Raw genomic sequence first — 10,656 nt, 5'->3', positions numbered from 1 at the left:
AAAGCGGACACCAACAGTTTCAAGGACTGGAACCAACCTTATATGGCAAAGAACACTTTCTCTCCAGATTATCATAAAAATGTTTAAGTAAAAAAACAAATAAAAAGAGTAAAGGGGCAATAATGGTGGTTTTCAGAATGAAAATATCGTTCATGTTCCATGTCATACATTCAATCTTGGTTCTAGCGTAACAAAATGGAAACAGGATTACTATCATACAAAATGTTCACTACAGCACGCTGTATGCACCTGTTCCAAAGCCCACCTCCAGCCCTTAATGCTTCCAACTCAAGTACTTCCCAGCTTGTTGGGCCTGTAGACGAAGGAGCACGTAGATCTTCTCTTTGATCCAGTCTTTCTTATAAGGCTGATATGTCTGTGTATCAGCTCGGTAAACAAGACAGCTGAGATCTGCCATATCATCAATAAAATCAAACAACTGACATTGTATGTGATGGAGCGGCTGTTGGGATTCATTCTTTTCAGATGTTCTTCATACATCTTACCAACACCTTCCATGCACTCATTCACAGACTCATAGTTGGCATAAGTCCTGCCTTCTGGCCTCTTGGTAGACTGTACCAGCAAAATGTTGTTAGACTCGCTCCCAGCAGCAGGCGGGAGCGCAGCCGCAGGGCGGACCAGGTCTGGGGCCTACAGTCAGGCCCCGGGGCCCAGCATCGGGAAGGGGCCTATTTCCATTTTTTAACTGAAAATATATTCTATTCAAACTCCTTCCTTGTTCAAGAGTATAATTGTAATGCAATTTATTTGTTTCAAGCGTATTGTATTGCTACCACTTAGGGTAGTCTATGATAGCATCTCTATGTTTTAGCAGTTTTTTTCACTCAGTATAACTTGACAAAAAGTTTATTTAAATAAGCACATTAAAATGTTCTGGGCCTGCTAGACCAAAAACCTCATTCCAGCTGCTATTCCAAAGTCTTGCGTTTTACAATGAACATCCTTACCTTTGCTTGCCAGATTCAGAAAGTCATGCGAAAACGGTGGAAGTTCTTCTGTCCACCATCAATAATCTTCAGCAAGTCAGGAAGGGATGGATCCTCACAGGCAACACCTCTACGTCTGACAGAAATGTGCAATGCCCTATCCTATGCCAAGTTGAGTTGTGAATGTTGTTGACACCATCCAAGAAACAAAATGGAGAGTTCAAGTGCAACTCGAGCCTTCGTTTCTTCCTGCTTGTCTGCAGACAAGAGGAACAGAAGCCTCACACTCCAACCAAAGTCTCATCTCAGAAGTGACAAACTGAATCTGCACTCTGGTAACCAAAGTCAATTTTTCTTAAGATTGCATTGTGAGATGCTTCTTTTTTATAGTAGTGAGAATGTAACAAGTAATGGCTCACATAGGACTCACCATTAGTTAAGTTGGTTTGGTTGCCTCAATTATCTTATGCATACTTATATTCAGGAATAAATACAGAATGCTTGCAGAGTATTTCATATGTGCATGTAGAAATCAGAAATTTTAAATAAAGGAAAATGTTTATGTTTTGTAAGTATTAGATCTATAGTAAATAGTATGAAATGATATTTCCTTGTTTTACTTGAAGTGCTAATAATTACCCATTATGACATATATGGGAAAAATAGTTCTAACATAGCCTCAAACATGCCTATATTGGGTCCTTACTTGACCCCCACAAACGTACATTATTCATTGACAAAAATATGAACAAATTTCAAGATAGCAAAAGTATAAAATATTTCCCTATCATGTAAAATATGTCACACAAAATGTCTATCAGCATTTTGAAAGCATAGTTTATTTTCCTGTTACAGGGAGGAATTTTTTTTGTAACTTTATTTGTATTTAGAACAAAATAAGGTGATAGAAACCAAGGTAAACTGTAGTACATAAAGGACCAAGAAACCATCAACTGACATTCTAAGAAACAATGTTGAAATCACTGAGATAACAAACTTCCTGAGTCATGTTGAAATCAGAAGTGAGTATGTGATTTATACAAGTGACAGAATAGACACCAGAGGCTCCTTGATCTGTGAAGTTGACATGTGGGTGCATTACTCTTTGCCAAAATAAGGGCTTATTTCACATTTAAATATTATTTAATCAGAGTAGAACTCAATAAACACTTCTCTTTATTTTGATAGTTTAGATAAAAGTTAACATAATGTATGTACATTTAATAGTATATTTGTTCACACTAAAATTTAATTAGTAAAATTTTAGCTGTAAATATAAAACAAAATAATGCTATAAGTGGCCCAGAAAATTATGCTAATGGAATGATTAAATTTTATTTTATTATTAACTTGATTCACTTTTATGTATGAAGAATTTGTAATGATACTTATGTCAATAAATGAATATTTTAATATTATCTACCAATATACTTCAAGATATGCATTATATGTGGAAGTACACATGTGAACATGTTCTTTATTTTTAGATAACATCAATACAGAGTGTGGAATATCATTACTTTAATACTGAATAAAGAAAACAGTAGGTCCCTGGTTTCTGTATAAATAAGAATCATTATATATTATTAATATATTATTGACTATATATTAATCTTATATATTAAACATTATCTAGATGTATGGTAAGAACATATGTTGAGATGAAACATAAGACTCAGGTACCAAACATTCTCATGAGTTTCATTTTTGATTCCAAATATGAGAGCAGAATTTGTGTGCTAAGGTGAAGGTACAATCTCAGTAAAAATGGGGTATATTCTAGGATTTAACAAATATGGTAACAAACCTTCCTTTATTCTGAATTGTTGAACTATAAGATTGTACATTCATTAGACTCTCTCCAAATGAGGTTCTTCATGTATAAGTTTTCTAATTTGTTAAGTTGTAATATTATGGCAAATTTTGTATAATTGCTGTTTCTAATATACAACTAATATAAAGACCTACTGTCTTATAGAAGCTTTAAACTCTAGATATTTACAAAATAATAAGTTCTTCTCCTCAAATCATATTCTGATTATTTTATTAATGAATTTTATTAATTAATGGATTCATTAACGAATCTTCATTCCTTCCTCCCTCACTCCTTCCCTCCCTTCCTCCCTCCCTCTCTTCTTTTTGCCTTTATTTCTGCCTTTCTTTCTTTCTTTCTTTCTTTCTTTCTTTCTTTCTTTCTTTCTTTCTTTTCTTTCTCTTGTTTTTCTTACTGAGAAAATGCCCTACTCTGTGATCATGACTGTGTCTATAATACTGATTTGAACCAGCCCTTCTCAAATCTGCAATTATTTTTCTGCTCTGCTTTTGAAGAACAGGGATTACAGATAAGAACTACACTGTGTAGCTGAATTTTTAATTGTTGTGTAAAAAAATGTTGTCTTAGTCACTTTTCTATTGGTAAATCAACCATGATTAAGCTAAAGTCCTTAATTTGGGCTTATAGTTTCAGAGAATTGAAACTCATGATGACAGAACAAAGGCATGGTGGAGCAACAAAGATATTAAACAGTGGTCTGCAAATAATAGGCAGACAGTGAGAGAAAGAGGAAATGAGAGTGAGACAGACAACGACACAGAAACAGACGGGATGAAAGTCAAGGAGAATTTTATTGTGTAAATGGACCCCATTTTCCTTACCCATTCTTTTGGTTGAGGGGCATTTAGGTTGTTTCCAGATTCTTGTTATGACAAACAATGCTGCTATGAACATAGTTGTGCACATGTCCTTGTAGTACAATTAAGCATCCTTTGGGTATATACCCAAAAGTGGTATTTCTCGGTCTTGAGGAAGGTTGTTTCCTAATTTTCTGAGAAATTGTCATACTGACATTCAAAGGGTCTGCACCAGTTTACACTTCCACCAGCAATGCAACATTATTCTTTTTACACCACATCCTCTCCAGTGTTTTGTTCTTGGCCATTTTAACTTGTGTAAGAGGAAATCTCAGATTTGTTTGGATTTGCATTTTTCTGATGACTAAGGATGTTGAACATCCTTAAGTGTCTTTCAGCCATTTTAAATTCCTCTGTTGAGAGTTCTCTGTTTAGGTCTGTATTCCATGTTTTTACTGAATTATTTGTTCTTTTGATGACCAATTTCTTGGTACATTTAAACAATGGACACTACACAGCAAAATAATAATAATAATGACATCTTGAGGTTTGCAGGCAAATGAATGGATCTAGAGAACATTATATTGAGTGACCCCAAAAGACAAACATCATATGTACTTACTCAAAAGTGACTTTTAGACATAAAGCAAAGAAAAACAGCCTATAAATCACAATCTCAGAGAACCTAGAAAACAATAAGGACCATGAGATAGACATACATGGATCGAATCTACATGGGAAGTAGAAAAAGACAAGATCTCCCGAGTAAATTGGGAGCATGGGGATCATGGGAGAGGGTAGGAGGAGAGGGGAGAGGAAGGGATGGGAGCAGAGAAAAATGTGCAGCTCAAGAAAAATCAATTTTAAAAAGTTTTTAAAAAAAGAGCTCAGTCCAGTGTTCCAGTGTGGGTCTCTGTCTCTATCTCCATCCATTGCCAAATGAAGGTTCTATGGTGATATGCAAAATATACATCAGTATGGCTATAGGATAGGATCATTTCAGGTTCCCTATCCTCAGCTGCCCCAAGAACTAAATAGGGACCTCGCCTTGGGCACCTGGAAGCCCCTCTAGGTCCAAGTCTCTTCCCAACCCTAAGATGGCTCCCTTAATTAAGATATGTGCTTCCCTGCTCCCCTATCCAACCTTCCTGTATCCCAATCATCCCGTTGCTCCAAGTTCTCCCCATCCTACCCTTCTCACTTTTTTCTCCCCATCTCCCCTTACCCCCCTCCCACCACACCCTTAAGATCCCAATTTTTTGCCTGGCAATCTTGTCTACTTCCCCTACCCAGGAGGATAGCTATATGTTTTTCTTTAAGTTCACCTTCTTATTTAGCTTCTTTAGGATATCAAAATATAGACTCACTGACCTTTATTTGTGGCTAGAAACCAATTATGAGTGAGTACATCCCTTGTTCATCTTTTTGGGTCTGGGTTACCTCACTCAGGATAGTATTTTCTATTTCCATCCATTTGCATGCAAAATTTGAGAAGTCATTGTTTTTTACCGCTGAGTAGTACTCTAATGTAAGGAGAACAAAGAATGAGAAACACAGAGACAGACAGATACAGACACACAGGGACAGACAGATTGGAAAAACAGAAGTCTTTTGAAACGTCATAGTCCACCCTCATTTACACACTTCCTTCAATAATGCCACACCTACTAATCCTTCTGAAATATTTCCACCAACTAAGGACCAATAATGCAAATATATGGACCTACGGGATTCATTCTCATTCAAACCATCAAGGCTAATTTTACTTATTAGATAGATATAAATATAAATAGCATTTCATTCAGTGTCTTCTACGATTATGTGTGAGTATGTTATACCCTTAATATTTCTCTCGAGTTAAAAATAGATTGTCATTACAGTGATAATTTCTGTGGAAAATTAGCATGATTATTTAATAAGGTTGAGAGCTACAATACTTTAACATGCAATGTATTAGTGGGATAGACTAAGTGAATACCTTATTGAATCAGCAGAGCCTAATGTGATTTGAAAGTACTCACTGCATATATTTTTCGTGCAGTACTTACTTGGGTATGTTACTATGACCTCCTCACTTTTTCCTTCACTTTCACTGCCTCCCACAACTAAAGTCCAATAAAATGTAATTTTCTCCAATTGAAACAACAAACAGTAAGCAACTCTAGAAAGGTTTGTTTTTATCAATAACCATCTAATAAAACATAAACTTCTAGGAGTTATCCAGATACAGTCCCACTCTGTGTGTATTTAAACACACATGGCCATAAATACAGCATTTCCATGTGTCAGAGACAGAGACAAATACCACTAGAAACTGCAAGATTATCTTTGCAAGTAGAATCAATACAAACACACAGCAAGTGGTAATAAGTGAAAGAAATGGCCTTATTCCCAAAGCTGTACTAACTTCTTTGAGAAGTGAAATGGCATGAAGTGCTAAGCTTTAAAATGATTCAGTTTTGCTTTCAAGATCATTAAGCTACCGCAGTCATTTATAAAGCAATTAAAAAATATCTACACTATGAGAAGCTCTAGATAAATGAGATTTTTCTTCTACTTGAAATATATAAAATCATTAAATATTAAGGATAAAATTAATTTAGAAATAATGAGCTTCAAAAGAGATAGTTTATCATTATTATATGACCCCATGCCTTTTCCTAATTCTCCAGAACACATCGAAATTGGTTATAAAGGAAGGATAAATCCTCCAGAGTTCTGAGAAGAAATCAATGATAATATTGTCACTTGTCTTCATTTCATAAATAGAAGATAAATAACTAATAAAGCCAATAAATGATAGCTATTATGACAACAACAAAATTAATAGTACCAAATTCATATATGCAAATTCTGGAAGATAAGGAAACAAAACCATGAGTTTGTGACTGGTACCATATTTTCGCAACTATTTCCTTGATGTCTTTAAATGATCTTAAAGAATCAAGTATTTGAAAATCTACGCCACCTATGTATGTGCTTCCATCGTAAAACAGAATTACGTTTCATGTCTAGAGTACTACAACATCTATACCATGCATTGTAAAGTTTTGAAAGTCCTTTGGAGACTTTCAGGATATGTTAAATGAAACTTTCCTTCATAAAGAAAGCAGTGAGAGTTCCTCCCTCAGGCATGAGAATGGAAAGGATGAAGTCAGAGAAAAATTACAATCATATTATCCTCGGATACCCCAGGGATAGAGCTGACTGAAACAGAAGAGAAATCTTTGGTTTAGTGAAAATAATAAATCTTTAATCAGTTTGAAGAGGAGCCATCGCTATCAGCATGTCAGACTGACAGAAAACTGTCAAAGGCTATATCACTCAAACCTAATGTGGAACTGGGACAGAATGACAGCAGTTGACAGAAATATAATCTCAGAAGTAGTGTACCCTTAAAACTCCAATTAAGGACAACAGCAGGTGAACAAGAGTGAGTTGTTATGGAGCAGATGTACCCTCTTGGTCCAATTTTAACTTTCTCTGAGGTATTTGCATCTATTAATAAGACTCTCTGAAATAACAGTAATATTTATATTTGCCAACAACTTTACATTCAGCAAATACTTAAAGTAGTGGAAACAGTTCAGTTACTCTATATGGTGTAAATACTGAAATAATAAAATTATCAGATTACAAGAAAGTAAGAACATAATATTTACCCTAACCAAATATGTTGTGCTGATAGCTGCTAATTGCTGCATGTAATATAAAAGTTCTGTTGAGGTAACTTCTATGACTGTATGTGGGGATCATTATTCTATGGTCACGGCTATTGTCTCCAGAGAAAGTCAAACTGAGTGACAATGAATGAATGTCTTTGCTACATTCAATAACTTAAGGTGGTCTTTTGTGCATAAAATGTTCTTTCAAAAGTATAATTTTGCCAAATGAAATAAACAGTCATGGGTTATTTAGTTTATTTAGGTTATGTAGATTAATTGCATTGTGTAAGGTAAAAGAATTTTAAAGAAACATACGTAATTATCTTTAACAATGGTTTAGAAACCTGAGTTTCTTTTGAAGATTTTACTTAGCGTGCATCAACTATTCAAATTAAACTTAAAAAAGAAAACATTGATAACAAAGTCATAAAATGAAATATTAATTCGTGAAAGAATGTATTCTAATTTGAAAAGGGTTATATGTTTATGAAAATTAAACATGTGTGCATAAAACATTAAAAATAGGAAAAAACAAATTACTAAGTGATATACATATAATATATTGGTGTCTTATATATTGGTTAGATTCTATCAAAGTGATTTAAAAACAAAAAGAAAATCACACACAAAAGTAATGCTTTTCTTAAATGATGGGATAAAACTCTCTTTGTGTAAAGAGGATTTGTGAGATAATGAAAATACTGATAAAAGTTATATTGAGCAATAACTAGCCCCAATGTTCTACTTAACCAACAATAGTAAGTTTAGGAGTTTGATTCAAAGAATCCCATCTGAATACATACTTCTTGTAGCAGCTCTAAATATTTACATAAATATTCACAGTAAGGAATCATTGAAAGCGAAATTGAGCTCAGCTTTCCTTCAGCTATTACTCCGCTTCATGTGTAGGCTTGCTTCTTTGATGAATTCCCTCTGTGTACCACTATCTTTCTAAAGGAAGCATAGTTATACCTAAACCTAATCTCTGTTGCATTGAATCAATAAGAAAAAGAATGTGACTAAGTCAGTTGTGAGCATTATCTAAATTTCTTATGTTGTCTCTCTTCCAGGTTGTTCCCTATGACTTCCTTATTCAATTTCTTAAGGCTAATTTTACTATTATTTGATATTTTAAGGCCATCATAATTCAATTTATCTTTTTGTTACTTAAAAATAGCCAAACTATTTCCAATTGAATAATATGTTCCAATGTCTTTTTCCAAACTCATACACTGAACAAAAATTTCCTAGTGAATTAGATAGTATTTTAATTATACAAATAGTATCTTCTCAAGAAGGATGCTGAATACCTAAAAGAAAACATTTGTCAACAAATCAGTATATATCTATTGTTTATCCTACTGTGATTTCTCAGAGTTTATTATTATTATTACTTATATCCTGTACACTTATACAAGTAAATTGACCATGTCATCGTCATGAATGATGTTGTATGAATTAGACTTCATTATAAGTTGTCATTCTTGTTAATATGATTCCAGCAAATTTCAACAATATTAAAGAGTTATTATTACAGTTATTTGAAATATAATTCAAGCGTTTGTATTATCAAATGGTTTTCCCATAGTAAGTGTTCAATCTAAGTTGCAGCACTATGTAGACAAGTTCTGATGACAGCTTCAACCATAGAAAGTGAGACAAGATCTTAAATAAAATAGAATACGTTCTTGAGTGAAACTAATGTAGAAAATGTAATAAAGTACCAAATGTAAATTAGTAGAATAAATAGTTAAATTCACTTGATAAATAACTATAAAGAATTTGTGATGAGGAAAACAATGAGCCTCATGCCTAGAGCAAACAGTCGGGTAGTACGCATCTGTAATCTTAGCACTCAGGAATATGAAGCCAGGGGGATATTGCTTAGACAATGCTATTGGCTATGAAATCCCATGTCAAAATAACAAACACATAATGGGCAGTCCTCAAGTCTGAAGCACAGAATGAAATTCCCAAACAAAATCTATAACTCTAAACAATGAAACACTAGAAAATACTATGTTGAGAAAGACAAAGGAATTATTTTATATAAATATGGGATTTCTTTGTGTCTTGTGATTTCATCTCAATATCTTTATTGGTCATATCTATTAAGAAAACAGTGTTAGTCATTCCAAGAGATGGTCTGTCAGATATCATTCTGTTGTCTAGAGTCATGGAGAGTCTGCTCCTATGGTTCTGCATGACTGGTGACTTAATCCACTCCAGAGGGTCATAGACGGTATAGTTGTTGATCCAGGGCCGACGAAAGCCCTGAAATTGGGCCTGAATGGGAGTTGAGTTGGTCAGTCTTGGTTTCCACGAGGACCACCCCACTCAGGCAAGGATCATGGTAGCTCTCAAGCATGGTGGGCCCAAGTTATAACCTGTAGCCAGAGGTCTTGTCTGTGTGTCTGTGGTCCTACCATAGCTGGATCTGTGTTGATATCCATGACCAGCATTACCACCAGGGGCCATGAGAGAAATGGCCCCAGTGGTGTAGGCATAGAAGAACTAACTGGCCCAGACCCTTGATGGACCTGGAAGAACTGCTCACCACTTTGAATGCTGCTACAACAAAGTCTATAATTTTGAATTCCATTTTGCCTAATAAGGAGGAAGATGTTTCTGGCTGAAGCAAACCAGCACTATAAAACCACATTTGGGCAATAACTTCTTCAGTGCATCAAAAAGTAATGTACAACTTCTAGAAGCAAATCTATAGTGATATCATCTAGTTGGTACCACATGACCCTGGAGAGCTTGACAAGCAAAAAGAAATGATAGTCAAAATCAAAACCAAAACAATGGGGGAAATACACAAAAATAGGATGAGGGCTTGGAGGCAAAGGAAGTGGAACAGTGGGAGTGGGGAGAATTACATGAAATCAAGGATTTAAACATATTGAGTCCAGGTTTAAAATGTAATACTGAAGCTCATTAGTTAATTGCAATTAATATATACTAATGAAACTAGGAAAAGCACAAAGCTTGGTGACAAAGGACGGGAGAGTACAGAGAACAGCTATGAGAAAAATTGGAGAGTGTGGTGTTAGTCTTAACCTAGCAAAGAAGCTATGCTAGATGCTATCCCAGAATGGTATGTTTGCCTGGGTAAGAAGACTTTCTCTGTAACATTCACCTCCAAATAATGACATGGAGACTTAGTATTAATTAATTATGAAAGCTTTGTCTTAGCCTATATTTGTCTCACTAGCATTTATAACTTAACCCATTTTTTTAAATCTATAAAGTGTCACATTGCAGGTGACCTCATCTGTCCGTATTGCTCAAACAGCTTCCTACACTTCTTCCTGGTGACTCCACCTTCTTCCTTGAGTTTTTTCTTTGCCTGGAAATCCTGGTTACCTAGCTATTTGTCGTTCAACTTTTTATTACACCAACTGCAT

The 10,656-nt window shown here is 34.7% G+C and overlaps 1 pseudogene; it reads right to left on the bottom strand.

The window, feature by feature from the left end:
* Positions 1–274: 274 nt before the first annotated feature.
* Positions 275–9,848, bottom strand: LOC101995844 (annotated as a pseudogene).
* Positions 9,849–10,656: the final 808 nt, after the last annotated feature.

Source organism: Microtus ochrogaster, unplaced genomic scaffold (assembly GCF_000317375.1).
Source record: "Microtus ochrogaster isolate Prairie Vole_2 unplaced genomic scaffold, MicOch1.0 UNK160, whole genome shotgun sequence".
NCBI classification, from domain to species: Eukaryota; Metazoa; Chordata; class Mammalia; order Rodentia; family Cricetidae; genus Microtus; species Microtus ochrogaster.
Note: the sequence above shows the minus strand (reverse complement) of the source record. Positions and strands in the feature narration are given on the sequence as shown.